At 44.5% G+C, this 15174-nt stretch overlaps 1 protein-coding gene across 1 annotated transcript in view; it reads right to left on the bottom strand.

The window, feature by feature from the left end:
• Positions 1-15174, bottom strand: part of agps (alkylglycerone phosphate synthase) — a 213311-nt gene that overhangs the window by 79193 nt on the left and 118944 nt on the right. The window lies entirely within an intron of this gene.

The raw sequence follows: 15174 nt of genomic DNA on the forward strand, positions 1-15174 counted from the left end.
GTACCTTACAAGGTACATAACATACATTAAACGTCAGGTGCCTAAAGGTTTAAACACTTAATAATAAAGCAGTCTGACTAGAAGCAACAGCAGAATTTAGTTGACCAACATTGACTGAAGTCACTGACAGTGTGCGGTCCCTTCCAGTCCAAAATCAGGATATTTGTATGCAAGGTGAGTGTATTTCCTTACCCTCAGAGTGATTTTTCTAATTTGAAACTAAAATCCAGCAACAGGCTTTTAGTGATTTTAAAAATATGGAAGGTTAATAATTAACACACTTTCCCCAGATGTTTAAACTGTGACCTCAATCACTCACCTTACTCACTCTATCAGACATGCAAACATTATATTCCGGTGAAGTTAAAACTGTAATTTTATAAATGGAATTTATAACTCAGTCTCTCTGTTGATACAGGCCCGATGTTGTTTTGGTTGAGTTAATACCACTTTAATGACTGTCTTTAAGAAAAAATGGACTTTCATGAAGCTGCAAGCCTCTTGCAGATAAATAGCCAGGAAATTAGTTCTCAGGTAGAATAGGAAGCTGGAGAAAGTACAGTATTTGGGTCATGATAGAAGACTTTCAGCTATGAGAGTTCAGCTATCAGATATTTTGCTCCTGAATTTGCTTTGTTCGGGTTATTTTAAACTGCAGTCACTAAAAGTTGGTTCAGTCGCGTGACTGCACGATTCTGGTCCAGACCACTACGATACAATGGCAGTTGACAATGGTCATTCATTCTTTTATCTGTCCAAACTTGAACTCAAATATTCTTTTCTGCTCCATATGGTTTTTAGAGACCAATAAATCCCATATTTCTCAAATGTTAATTCTTCCTTAAACAGTGTGATGTGTAAACCTCAAAGGTGGCTGCAAGTACCCGTATTCAGGTCCAAGTTTAACTACCTTTTGGCCACAGAATCAAGTCATGTGACTGTGGACAGTATAGGTTATAGCCATCTTAACAGGTTTTGTGGCTACTTTCACAAAGTATGATTTTATAGTCAGTGATATCCAATATCCTCATGCTTCTCCTGAGAATGGCACTGACATTCAACAGGAATACAGCAAAAATAGATTGTTCCCAATGGTGCAACTTCAACGTTATTCCAAGAAGGAGTCCTGAAGTGAGCACATACTAAATCACCTCCCTTCGAACGGGTTTGTGACATCATGATATCATATTAGCAGAGCTGTCCCCATAGGGGTCCTCCAGTACTGCAAAGCATAAATTGATCAGAAGACACTGTTTTGCTTACACAGACAGCATATTGCACACACGCACACATGCGTGGCCTACCCATTGGTTATGTCAACAAAACAAGCCTGCCAGCACATCTGTACCAGGTTTGCATAGCTGCAGAAGCAATGACTGTGATGTCAGTAAGTACTGTAAAGTGCCTTTCGCTCACCGTGCACTGAGGGGCATGATTTTTGAAACTTTCCTGCTGCAAGCTCCACCAGAAAGTATTCAAATTTAAAAACATGGAATTGTTTCACAAGTGAGTATTTTTGAACATTCATCTACGATTTTGAGCTTTCAATAAAATGCTGCGTTACCTACGAGAGGTTCCAAATCTCCATTGGAGTGCTCTCAAGCTCTCATTACCTGCTTTATTGCAAGAAAATCAATTCCTGACTATATTGTAGGAAGATAAAGCTGCCATTCTAGTAGCACATGATCAGTAGATGAGCAGCAGTGGAAGGCTCATTTAGATACGCTCAGTGGAAGTAACATTAAAATACTAAACATGGCTAAAATACACCCATCATGAAGAGAAGAACTTGGGAAATGGCAGAGAGACAATCGGAGAGGGCAGAGGTGAACAGGGCAATTTATGGGCAAGGATTCAGATCCACAGTAAAGGTGCACAAAATCTAAATCGCTAATGTAAATTATGAACAGCAGTGGTCCCAATACTGGCCCTTGTGGAACACCATTTCTTACCTTCTACCATTCTGAATAACCTTTACTCCCAATCTCAGCTTTCTATCCTGAAGGCAGCTAACAATTCATTCTTTCACCTGACCCCATATTCTCTTACTTATTCATTAAGGGGCACCTTATCTAAACTGTTTCAAAATACAAATAAATTGGTTATGTCATTACTATGTCTATTCTATGTTACCTCTTCAAAAAATTAAAGTTAGTCAAGCAAGATTTTCACTTTTGAAATCAATACTGTTCAACAGCATTTTAATTATTATAGCTTTTCTTTCTAAATGTTCTTCAATTCTCATCTTTGATCATGATTCCAATATTTTTCCTACCACTGATAACAAGCTTATTGGTGTATAATTCCTGGGGCACGTTCCCCTCCCCCTTTGTAAATATAGGAATTCTCTTAGCTATCCACCAATCCTCTGACAGTTATTAAATTTTATTTTACCAAAAGGTTGGCGATGAAGAGAACATAAAATATATATATATTCTGGGAAAGGAGAATAAGGTCAATGGGAAAATATGAAAGAGAAACTATACTTTAAGGAGAGATGCTAGAATTATTTTGGAAGTGATCATGTAAGACCTCCTAGAATCTGCTGTGGGCTGAGATGGGACTGCGAGTGAGGAAAGTGAACAGCCTCTAGCCAACTCAGAAAGCAGGGCCTTGTTGAAGAATGTAATCATGTGTTTAAGTTTTCCTTTTCTTTTGTACTCATCTCATTATTCATCTCATCACTAGTTTAGATTAGATTTAGATTTGTCACGTGTACTGAGGTACAGTGAAAAGTATTGTTCTGCGTACAGTCCAGGCAGATAGTTCCATACATGAAGAACATAGGACATATGATAAATACACAATGTAATTACATAGACATCGGGTGAAGCATACGGAGTGTAGTGCTACACAGTAGTGAAGATGCATGGAGAGATCAGTTCAGTCCATAAGAGGGTCATTCAGGAGTCTGGTAACAACGGGGAAGAAGCTGTTTATGAGATGAAATGAAAATCGTATGAATCTGTTAGTGTGGGTCATCAGACTGTTGTATCTTCTGCCTGATGGAAGAGGTTGGAAGAGAAAATAACCTGGGTGGGAGGAGTCTTTGATTATGCTGAATGTTGCTGAATTGGGAGGTGTAGACAGAGTCAATGGATGGGAGGCAGGTTTGCATGATGGACTAGGCTGTGTTCCCGACTCTGTAGTTTCTTGCGGTCTTGGGCCAAGCAGTTGCCATACCAGGTTGTCATGCAGCCAAATAGGATGCTTTCTACCCTGCATCTGTAAGGATTGGCAAGAATCAATTTGGAAATGCTGAATCTCCTTAGTTTCCTGAGGAAGTATAGGCACAGTTGTGCTTTCTTGGTCGTAGTGTGACCAAACCTACAAAGTTCTATCATTACCTGCGGTATTTATCTTGTTCATCCCACAATGGTCCTATTCCCACCACAACATATATTTTACTATTTTGTTTAATGTTCCTGTAGTAATCCACGGGAGGCAGGAGTTCCGTCACCACACCAATATTTATTTACAATAACGATATTACAGGAGCAGCTACAAACAGTGCTGCTAGCAGTCCAGTCAACTTAAGACTGCTCACAAAGCCTACACAGGTGATTATATGGGCCCCCTCAAAGAGCTATCATTGAGGGAGCTCATACTCCAATTGGCCAACCAATAAAGCCAATTGGAGTTCATTACACCCCTCCCCCCCCCCAAGGTCCGAGGAATTCCTGCCAGCTGGCATTCCTCTGAGCTTCTTCCTGCTCCTCATGTCTGGGTCTGTCACCTCTGTGTCGTCCGCCGGGTCGTTCTCCGAAGTGGGCGGGGTGTACCTTATAGGTGCCCGTCTTTTCCTTGACGACCTCCTTGGAAGTTGTTCTTCCTCCTCCTCAGGGAGAGGTGTCGCGGCGGCCTCGTCGAGTGTGTCCATCTCCGACTCTGATGATTGGATGACGGGGTCTGGAGAAATTGCTCGGGGCTGGGGTGTGGGTATCCTTTCCGTCTGGGCTATCCCAGCTTGAGGCGGTCCTGCTTCGCCTGCCTTCAGGTGTGGTTCCGCTGCCCTTATTTGGTCTAGGTGTTTCTTCAGCACCTTACCTCCTATTGAAACCTCATAGGATATGGGCCCTGTTTGGGACTCTGCCGTGCCTTTGACCCACGTTGGTCCATTCCCATAATTCTTGACCCAAACCGGTGCCCCCACCTGGAAATGTCTCTGCTGCCGACTATTATCATGCCCCCTGCGTTGGGCCTCCTGTTGTTTCTCCACTTTCCCCGTTAAATTTGGGAAAAGGAGACTCGGCCTCGTTCGCAGCCGCCTTTCCATTATGAGTTCAGCTGGCGGTATGCCCGTTGTGGAATGCGGTGTGGTCCTGTAATCAAACAGCCAGAGGGAGAGCTTTGTGTCTATTGACGCTGCAGGCTGCTTCTTGAGTCCCGCTTTAAGTGTCTGGACCGCTCTCTCTGCCAGGCCGTTGGACGCTGGATGGTAAGGGGCTGTTTTGATGTGACGGACTCAGTTTTCCTTCAGGAATTTTCCAAATTCCCCACTTGCGAATGCCGTTCCGTTGTCCGACACCAATACCTCCGGAAGTCCATGTGTTGCAAACGAGGCCCTGAGCTTTTTAATTGTCGATGCTGTGCTTGCCGTGTTTACCCGGTGGACGTCCAACCATTTGGAATGGGCGTCCACTATCACCAAAAACATTGAGCCCATGAAAGGGCCGGCGTGGTCAATATGGAGGCGGGTCCACGGTCTGCCTGACCATTCCCACGGGTGCAATGGCGCCGCTGGTGGCACTCTTTGCCCCTGTTGGCACTCCTGGCTCCGATGTACCAAGGCTGCTATGTCTGTGTCCAAACCTGGCCACCAAGCGTAGCTTCGAGCTAGCATCTTCATTTTAGACACCCCTGAGTGTCCGTGATGTAACTCAGTTAAGATTGCCTGACGGCCCTGAGCTGGGACGATTACCCGGGCTCCCCATAATAGGATACCATCTTCTACAGTTATTTGGTCCCTTCTGCTCCAGTATGGGTGCATCTGGGGCTCCACTGGTCTTTCCAGTTCCCCTGTTAGCAGTAAATGCTTCACCTTGGCTAAAACTGGGTCTTTTTGCGTCCACAAACGAATATGTTGTGCATCTACTGGTAGGGTGTCCAAAAAATTTAGAGTCATTACTGTCGCCTCTACTTTTGGTATTTGCGGCGGAGGGTCCGTGAGGGGAAGTCTGCTCAAAGCATCTGCATGTGCTCCTCGCATTCCCGGTCTGTGCTCCAGAACGTATCTATATGCCGCCAGTAGCAACGCCCAGCGTTGGATTCTAGCTGATGCAATCGGGGGTATTGACTTGTCTTCTTTTAATAACCCTAATAACAGCTTATGGTCCGTCACTATGGTGAATTTCCGCCCGTACAGATACTGGTGAAATTTTTTTACTGCGAATATCACCGCCAGTCCTTCCTTCTCGATTTGGGCGTACTTCCTCTCAGCCATCGCCAAGGTCCTCGAAACACAGGCAAGAACATTCCTTCCTCTATGGGCTAAGACGGCTCCTACCCCGTAGGGGGATGCATCACAAGTGACCACCAACTCCTTCCTTGGGTCATAATGCTCTACGACATTTTCGGATGACAGCTGTTCCTTAATGTCCCTAAATGCTCGGTTTTGGCGGGTGGACCATTTCCATTCTTGCCCCTTTTTTTAGTAGCTGGTGGAGGGGTTCTAGGATGGATGCCCTATTTTCAATAAATTTTCCATAATAGGTTACCAACCCTAGAAATGATCGTAACTCCTGGACCGTGGTGGGAGCTGGGGCTTCTTTTATGGCCCTTACTCTGTCTTCTAATGGATGTAAGCCTGACTCGTCTACTTTATATCCCAGGTACGTCACTTGTGGGGCCAGAAAAACACATTTTTTTCCACATACTGGGACCAGTCCTCAATAGCCGGGTCGAATGCCTCTAACCTCCCCAAAAATGGCATTTTTAAAATGGCAAGGCTTACCCTCCGAGTGTGGCAGCTGGTCTCCGCAAAATTCGTAGTTTACCTCGTCGCCACTGTAGCAATCCACGGAGGCAGGAGTTCCGTCACCACACCAATATTTACAATAACGATATTACAGGAGCAGCTACAAACAGTGCTGCTAGCAGCCCAGTCAACTTAAGACTGCTCACAAAGCCTACACAGGTGATTATATGGGCCCCCTCAATGAGCTATCATTGAGGGAGCTCATACTCCAATTGGCCAACCAATAAAGCCAATTGGAGTTCATTACAGTTCCTCAATTTAATTTCATAGATCCTCTTGACCTTCCTCATTGTTTTTGGATTCTCTCCCAGTCTCGTCATATTCTCTCACTATGTACTCCTCTGTTCTCCATGTACTTGAGGCCTCTCAATTGTTTCTTTCTGCCTTGATTCAACACTAGACTTTCACTGGTATTAACTTGGGCTTTACTTTTCACAGAATATATTTATCCTGCACTCAGTTGACCAGCAATTTAAATGTTGCTCAGTTTCCCCACATCCCTTTTTAATAAAATTGTTTATCAATTTATTTTCAAGTCCTATTCACAGCCTCTAAAGAGGCCATGTAAGAAGGCACTTACGAGTCAACCACTCCAGCATGGGGTTGGAGCCACAAATGGGCCTTACCAACAGGTTTTCTTCCCTGAAGGACATTAAATACACCAGTTGAGTTTTTGCAATTCAATATCTTAATGATCATGGTTATTTATGCCAGCCTTTTATTTCTAGATTTTTATTAAAACTGAACTCAAATTTCCAAATTGCAATTGTAGGAATTGAACTTTCATTTTCTGGATTATTAGTCAAAATTGTTGGGATTATTAGTCCAGTGGTAAAACCCTAACATTACAATACACCTAGCATTCTTTTATTGCAGGAGATGCGGAGGACACAAAACTTTACTGAGCATTGTTTATTTTGCACCTTCAGCACAATAATTCCTATGAATCATATTTGAAGGCATAGAAGGCTGGCTGAGTCTTACAGCTTGGACAGATTGGGACATATGATAATCATATAGGTTGGTGAGTCTGAGGGTTGCAGCAATGAAGTTCACAGCAGAATACAAATGGAGTCTATTAAAGACAATGTCACACCTCTTTATCTCATGAACACAAGATATACCTCGCAGCCCATCAAACTTTCTCTGCCGTTCAATACAATTGAGGCTGATCTTGAGCTTCAACTCCATTTGTTCACCTGCTTCCCAAATCCCTTAATTCCCTAAATCACCAAAAGTCTGTCTCTGCCAACCTCAAATGTATTCAGCGACAGAGAAAATTCCTAAGATTCGCAACCTTTTGAATGAAGACATTTCTCTTCATCTCAGTCCTAAATGATTGGTCCCTTATCCTGAGACTATGCCCATATTCTAGATTCCCTGACCATAGAATCATAGAACCCCTACAGTGCAGAAGAGACCTTTTGGCCCATCAAGTCTGCACTGATCCTTGTAAAGAGCAACGTACCACGGTCCAATCCCCCAACCTATCCCCATAACCCAGTAACCACACCTAATCCTTTGGACACTAGGGGAAATTTAGCATGGCCAATCCACCTAACCTGCATATCTTTGGTCTGTGGGAGGAAACCGGAGCATCTGGAGGAAACCCACGCAGACATGGGGAGAACGTGCAAACTCCACACAGTCACCAGAAGCCAGAATTGAACCCAGGCCCCTGGCACTGTGAGGCAACAGTGCTAACTACTGTACCACTGTGCTGTGCCATACCAATGGAAACTCTCAGCGTCCACCCTATCAAACCTCTTCAGAATTTTGTTGGTTTCACTGAGATCACTTCTCATTCTTCTAAACTCCAGAGAAAATAAGCCCAATTTACTCAGCCTTTCTTCATAGGACAGCCGCCTCATCCCTGGGCAATTTATCTTCACTGTGCCGTATTCAATGCAAGTTTATTCTTTCTGAAATGTGGAGACCAAAATTGCAGTGTTCCAGATGTGGTCTCACCAAAATCCTGTACAATTGCAGCAAGATTTCTCTATCCTTGTACTCCAATCCCCTTACAATAAAGGCTTTATCGTAATTTGCTATTTGCTTTCCTAATTGATTGTTGCATCTGCATGCTAACTATGTGTTCATTGTACTAAAACAACCAAGTCTCTTTGAATATCACAGAATTTGGTCACCTTTTTAAATACATGTGCTTAATTCTTACAACCAAAGTGAATAACTTATTTATACTCCATCTGCCATCTTGTTGGTTATTCTCCTTACTTGTCTGTATCTCTTTGCAGCCTCTGTGACTTTCTCAGAGCCTACCTTTTCACCTTGTTTGGTATCAGCAAAAAATTTAGATGAAGAGGCAGAGTAGCACATCAAAGTCATTAACAAATTGTAAATAGCTGAGGCTCCAGCACTGATCCTTGCGGCACTACGTTATTCACTTTCTGCTGACTTGAAAAAGCACATTTTATGCCCAGTCTGTTTTCTATCTGTTAGCCATTCCTTTATCCATGCTTATATATTACCTCCAACTCCATGGGCCCTTATTTTGCCTATGTTTCCCCCCAGTATTGGCAACCCTGGTCCACTGTAGCAAGTGCTACATTGATAAATGGTAACGGCACAGAGTTTGCAGAGCAGAATATCCAAACTAATGCCCAAACCCTGGGAAGTCCATTCCTTCTTGGTCCCGTTTGAATTTTGAGAGACTGGAGCTGTTTTTAGGACTGTACCCTCCCTGGTAAATAAATCCTAAATCAAAGTCCTTAGATGGTGTAAACAAGGTTGAGCAAACGAATGAGCGTGGACTTGAGCCTTTTTCAACGTGGCCCCTATGGAGCTCAGGAAAACCAAACATTTGATAATCTCCACCCAAAATTAACATTTAAAGCTTTCCAGTGTATGTTTCTGCTGGCGGAGTGGCACGGCCGCCTCTTACCAGTTGCTCTGCCAGGCAAGCCGGCATGCCCATCAAGTGGTGCTCTCCCCTCTCAGCCCGCTGAGCTACAAAGCGCAAGTCTGGGAGGATTCAGTGAAGATCTACAATATTTTTAATCCAGACAGTTTCTGGTAAATTGCAGTCTTTGATATCACATTAAGAAGTCTTAAAACACCAGATTAAAGTCCAACTGATTTGTTTCAAATCACTAGCTTTTGGAGCACTGCTCCTTCCTCGTTTTTCTTTTGCGTGGTAACACACCTATGCCTAGATCAAAAACTCATTTTAAACCAGTTTTCCAAGCAAATTTTTCAAATAATAATTTAAATTTTTTTTGGAAGGGGCCACAAATTTTCACACAGCAACATCCCACAAACAGACAATCTCCCTTTGTCAAATTATAGAAAAGTTACGGCACACAAAGGACCACTTTGTCCATCATGTCTGCACTGGCTGAAAAATTGAGCCACCTAGTCTAATCCCACTTTCCAGCATTTGGCCCGTAACCCTGAAGATTATGGCACTTCAGGTGCATATCCAGGCGCATTTTAAATGAGTTTGGGGTTTCTGCCTCTACTACCCTTTCAGGCCTGACCCCTGCAACCCTCTGGGTGAAAACATTGTACCAATCACTTTAAATCTATGACCCCTAGTCACTGACCTCTCTGCCAAGATAAATAGGCGCTTCGCATTCACTCCATCCAGGACCCTCACAGCTTTGCACATTTCAATCAAATCTCCCCTCGGCCTCCCCTATTCCAAAGAGAACACCACCAGCCAATCCAATCTTTCCACATAACTGCATTTTTCAAGTCCGGGCAACATCCTCAAATTTCCTCTCTACCCTTTCTACTACAATTACATCCTTTCTGCAATGAAGTGACCAGAACTGCACACAGTACTCAAGTTGTGGTCTAATGTTTTCACATATAAGCTTCCAGCATAATCTCCCTGTTCTTATATTCTACACCTTGGCTAATAAAGGAAAGGACTCCACATGGCTGCTTCTTAAAAATATATTTTATTAACATTTTTCAATTTATAAAATAGAAAATAGAAAAAACAAATATACTTATATCAACCTTAAAATCAGAAAAATAAAACCCCTCACAAAACCAAAACAACTAATGTGACCAATTCTTTGAAATAAACAATAAAAGGCTGCCATCTCCGATAGAACCCCTCTATTGCTCCCCTCAATGTTTACTTAACTTTCTTGAGGTATAAGAACTCCATCAGATCCCCCAACAACACCGAGGCACTGGGTGGAGATGGAGACCTCCACCACAACAGTACTTGCCTCCCGGAAATGAGCGAGGCGAAGCCCAGGACTTCGGCCCTGGCGATGTGCAGCTCCGTCGAGTCTGACACCCCAAATATGGCCAGTAAAGGGCAGGGCTCCAACTCAGTCTTCAGAATTGGTGACATGGTACTAAAAATGTGGAACCAAAAACCCACAAACCTGGGGCAAGACCAGAACACGAGGTCAGGAGGTCTGGCACGTGGTTAGCCAGACCTCACACACAAGGGCGTGGACTTTACCTTGCAAAAGGTCTCATTACACACACACGTGCACACACCTATAAAGGTGCTTATAAAAAGTTTCAAATACTCCATCAACTTCATCCGGAGCAGACACCAGCCTGCTGCTCAAGTCTCTGACCTGAATAATCTCCCGGAAAGTTGCCTGCCGCATCAACTGACAAGCCAAGAGACGGCTGTCCTTCACTCCATATTCATAAGTAACCTCTCGCGAGCACCAGAACTGGCACACCACATCGTCTGTAGACAACAGGTCAAACTACAGCTTTTTCTAGCTTGTCAAGAGCTCTTGGGTTGGATCATTCGAGTATCAGCGGTCCACTTCCAAAATATCATCCAACTTCTGCCGTTCCTCTCTCGCCTCCCTATCCATGCATGCTTTGTGTGCGATATGTTCTCTCCTCTAATCACAGCTTACAAGGCCACCCACAAAACAGATGTTGGGAACAACCCATTCCCATTAAACCCCTCGTACTCATCTGTATCTGCCACAGAACCCAATGTCCACTCATAACCCCACATCCAACCTCCATGCCAGGTACTAAGCCAAGCCTACCTCTAACACCAAATCCATTAAATGTGGAGCATGGTCTGAGAATACTATAACCGAGGACTCTACTTTCCTTACCCCAGGAAGAGGAGACCTTCCAATCAGGATAAAATCCATCGTAGAATATGCTTTAAGTGCTGGAAAAAAAATTAAATCCTCAGGGTGTATAAACCATCACGGCTCTGCCCCCCCACCAGTTCCTCCATAAACGCCAGCAACGCCTTTGCCACCTCCAAAGGGGCCAACATCTTCAGCCTAGACCGGTCAAGTTTCGGGTTCAAAACACAATTTAAATCTCCCCTCAGAATCAACCGATGCATGTCTGATACTGGTATTGCGGCCAACAATCTCCTCATAAATATTACACCATCCCAATTCGGGGCATATATATTCACCAGCTCCACTGACTTACATTCCAGTAACCCAATGACTATCACATACCTGCCTCTTTGACCCGCCACAACCCTTCCCACTAGAAAAAGGACCCTCTTGCTCATTAAAATTGCCTACCCCAGAGCCCTGCTATCTCACCCAAATGGAACATCTGGCTCATCAAACCCTTCTGGGGCCTAGTTTGATCCCTCACCTTCCAAGTGGGTCTCCTGCAAAAGCACCACATCGGCCCTTAAGTTCTTCAGATGAAAAAAAACTTTTAATCATTTCACCAGCCCCCCCCCCCCCCCCACCCCCCCAAGCGACTAGTCAGATCGGGGGTCTCCCACACAACATCCCCCCACCCCCAACCCAGCCATTTCCAATATGAGGAATTGTCCCGCCCTTACTCCAAATTCCTAGAACCAGGGTCCACTCAAGATGGCCACCAATCCCACCCATAAGGTGAGACAAAAGAAAAACCCCTGGTCACCGTCAGCACTCTACTGCTCCCCTCCCCCAACTTAAAAACTTGCAGACTACTAACAGAACAATACTCCATCTTCGCCAACCACCCTCCCCCCACAAAACTCACACGCTAGGCTCATCGAAACCCATCTAAACAGGTCCCACAGGCCCTCCCCTCACTTCACTCCCTTTCACTAGCTAAGACCCAACTGCTAGTGAGGTCGCCCCCGCCAAGGCTCACAGCTAAAGAACAAAGACAAGAGAAGTTCCCTCGCCCAACTCCGCTGCAAAAGAATAACTGTAACCAAAGCATTTGCAATTCTCAACAGCCCACCATGGGCCATGTATTAGCCATATTGCTGTCGTAACCATTACCCCCGACTACATTGGCCTCCCATCCTTCGCCAAACATATAAACTGGACACTGCACGTGCCCTCAGAAACCCCAAATAACCAAACATATATACAAAACACGGAAAATCCCCAAGCAAACCATTTCCATCCACACCCAGTAAAGTCAAACCCTTTCAATTAAGTCTAAGTCCTTGTTCCTTGACAAAAACTTCCACCTCCTCAGATGTATCGAAGAAATTATCTTTCGATTTATCCGTAACTCTCAACCTCACCGCGTACACACACAAATGGCATTCCGCTCTTATAAAGCGCTGACTTCGTCCAATTAAAGGCTGCACTCCTCTTTGCCAGCTCTGCCCGACGCCCTGTATATCCAGAACTTCCTTCCCATCTCACCATTCTCTTTGGCCTATTTCAGGACCGGCTCCTTCTTCTGGAAGCTATGGAAATGAACATCACCACTTATGATGACTCATTCTCCCGAGGCCTCTGCCGGACTGATCAGTGGGCCCTATCCAGTTAAGGAGGGAACATCTGCTCATTCCCCACCAGCCCACACAACCAGTTTCACAAACATCTGGGAAAAATACTCGGTTGGCCTCAGGCCTTCCAACCCCTCTCACAGCCCCACAATCCTGAGGTTCTGTAACCTCGACCTGTTCTCTATATCTTCGACCCTCACCCTCAGGCTCATGTTTCTCTCCTCCTCCATCAGCAGCATTTCGGCTTCCAATGAGGTATTTTGGTTGCTATGCTAGGTCAAGATCCCCTCCACACCCTTCAGCACCTCTCCATGTTCTTTCACGGCCTCTCCCATATCGGGCCAAGCGCCTCCTCGATAGACTTTGAGGGTTTCCATCATCTCCCTTCATAGAAAAGTTACTGCACAGGCCATTCGGCCCATCTTGTCCATGCCAGTCCAAAGACACGCAGGTGCCCTTTCTAATCCCACCTTCCTGCATCCGGTCCATAGTTTACAGCATTGTACAGTACTTAATATGCAGATCCAGTTACTTAAGGATCTCTGCCTCCACCACCAACTCAGGCAGTGAATTCCAGACTCCACTGCCTTCTGCGTAAAAAGATTCCTCATGTCTTCACTACACCTTCTGACACTTATCTATGTCCTCTGGTTCTAGAATTCTCCACCAAGGGAAACAATTTTATCCTGCCCAGTATCTCTTCCCCTCACTTTTCTACAGCTCAATTAAGTCACCCCTCAGCTTTCTTTGTTCCAAGGAAAATAACCCCAACCTGTCCAATCTCTCAATTAGGGGAGTTTCACAGTAACTTCAATGCAGTGTTAATGGAAGCCTACTTGTGACAATAATAAAGATTATTAGCTTCCTTGCCTTTCAGAATGTTTCTCAAATTGTTTTTTGAATTCACATGCCATTATTCCAGTCAGCGTTTCCACTATGGTAGGAGTGGCCACACCCGCTGGAGGTCATCTCCGCCAACTTCCCTTCCAATGAGCTTTGCACTCTCTCTGACTCCATTGGAGGATTACCACTCATACCCTTCATTTCAGCAGCCTTTTCTGTAACTTTTGACATACACCCTACAACCAATGTGCATACAGTTAGATGGGTCAGGTTTGTCCACCAACCTCCCCCTGGGAACCAGACAAAATAAGACCAAATAACAAGAACTCTGATGGGAGCTCACTGAAATATGTTGACTAAAAGTCTCAATTGAACAATGGATTTTGAAGGGCAACATGACTCCGGGAATTGTTCGAATGGGATTGTCTAGTTGGTCTGAAAATACAAACGCTTATATAAATACTTTGTTTTCCCTCTTTAAAAAAATGAGATATTCAAATCTATTAAGTCTTAAATCAGAAAGTGATTTTTAAAAATTAAAAACGAAAAAGATTTAAAATATTCCCCCATGGGGCAGCACGGTGGTACAGTGGTTAGCATTGCTGCCTACGGCGCTGATGACCTGGGTTCGAATCCCGGACCTGGGTCACTGTCTGTGTGGAGTTTGCACATTCCCCCCGTGTCAACATGGGTTTCACCCCCACAACCCAAAGATGTGCAGGGTAGGCAGATTGGCCATGTTAAATTGCCCCTTAATTGGAAAAAAAATAATTGGGTACTCTAAATTTACTTTAAAAAAAAGAAAAATAATCCCCCACAAGCCTAGCCCTTTCAATAGAATAGAATCACTACCGTATAGGCCATTCAGCCCATCAAGTTTGCACTAACCCTCTGAAAGAGCACCCCTCCCAAGCCCACTCCCCACCCTATCCATGTAACCCCATAACCCCACCTAATAATCTTTGTTGTCACAAATAGGCTTACATTAACACTGCAATGAAGTTACTGTGAAAAGTCCCTGGACACTAAACTGCAATTTTAGCAGGGCTAATCCACCTTAACTGCACATCTTTGGACTGTGGGAGAGAACAGAGTACTTGGAGGAAATCCATGCAGACACGTGGAGAATGTGCAAACAGTCACCCAGGCCAGAATTGGACCCAGGTCGCTGGCGCTGTGAGGCAGCAGTGCAATAATTATAGAACTAATTTCCCCACTCAACCTTTCATGTATTCATGTTCCATACAACTTCTCTGCATACGGGTGAAGGAATGCTGGCTCCATTTACAGCATAAATCGCAATGTCTAACCATTGATTTATAATCAAAACTATTAAACTGTCAGTGATTAAACATCGCCTAAACAGCCAAGTTGTTAAATCAATTTTCTTGGTCAGCTTTTGCTGGTTTTCAAGAGCCAGCAGAATCTGCAAAGAGCAATGTTAACTGCCCGTCAGGAATGACTGCTGGACCTGGGCCTCTGCTGAAGTCTGGGAACTTCACTTTAAAAAGGCACCAGCTGCTGATGCTGATTGGTCAGCCTCCACATTTGCGTCTGCGCACTCGGCTCGCACTCCGCCCGCTGCCGCGTACCTTTCTCCTTCCGCTGATGTCATTGACGTGCTGATGTCATTGACGTGATCGCGTCAGCGGGCTGGTTCCCGCCTGAGCAAACGATGACCTCG

The sequence above is a fragment of the Scyliorhinus canicula genome, chromosome 2 (genome assembly GCF_902713615.1).
Source record: "Scyliorhinus canicula chromosome 2, sScyCan1.1, whole genome shotgun sequence".
NCBI lineage: Eukaryota > Metazoa > Chordata > Chondrichthyes > Carcharhiniformes > Scyliorhinidae > Scyliorhinus > Scyliorhinus canicula.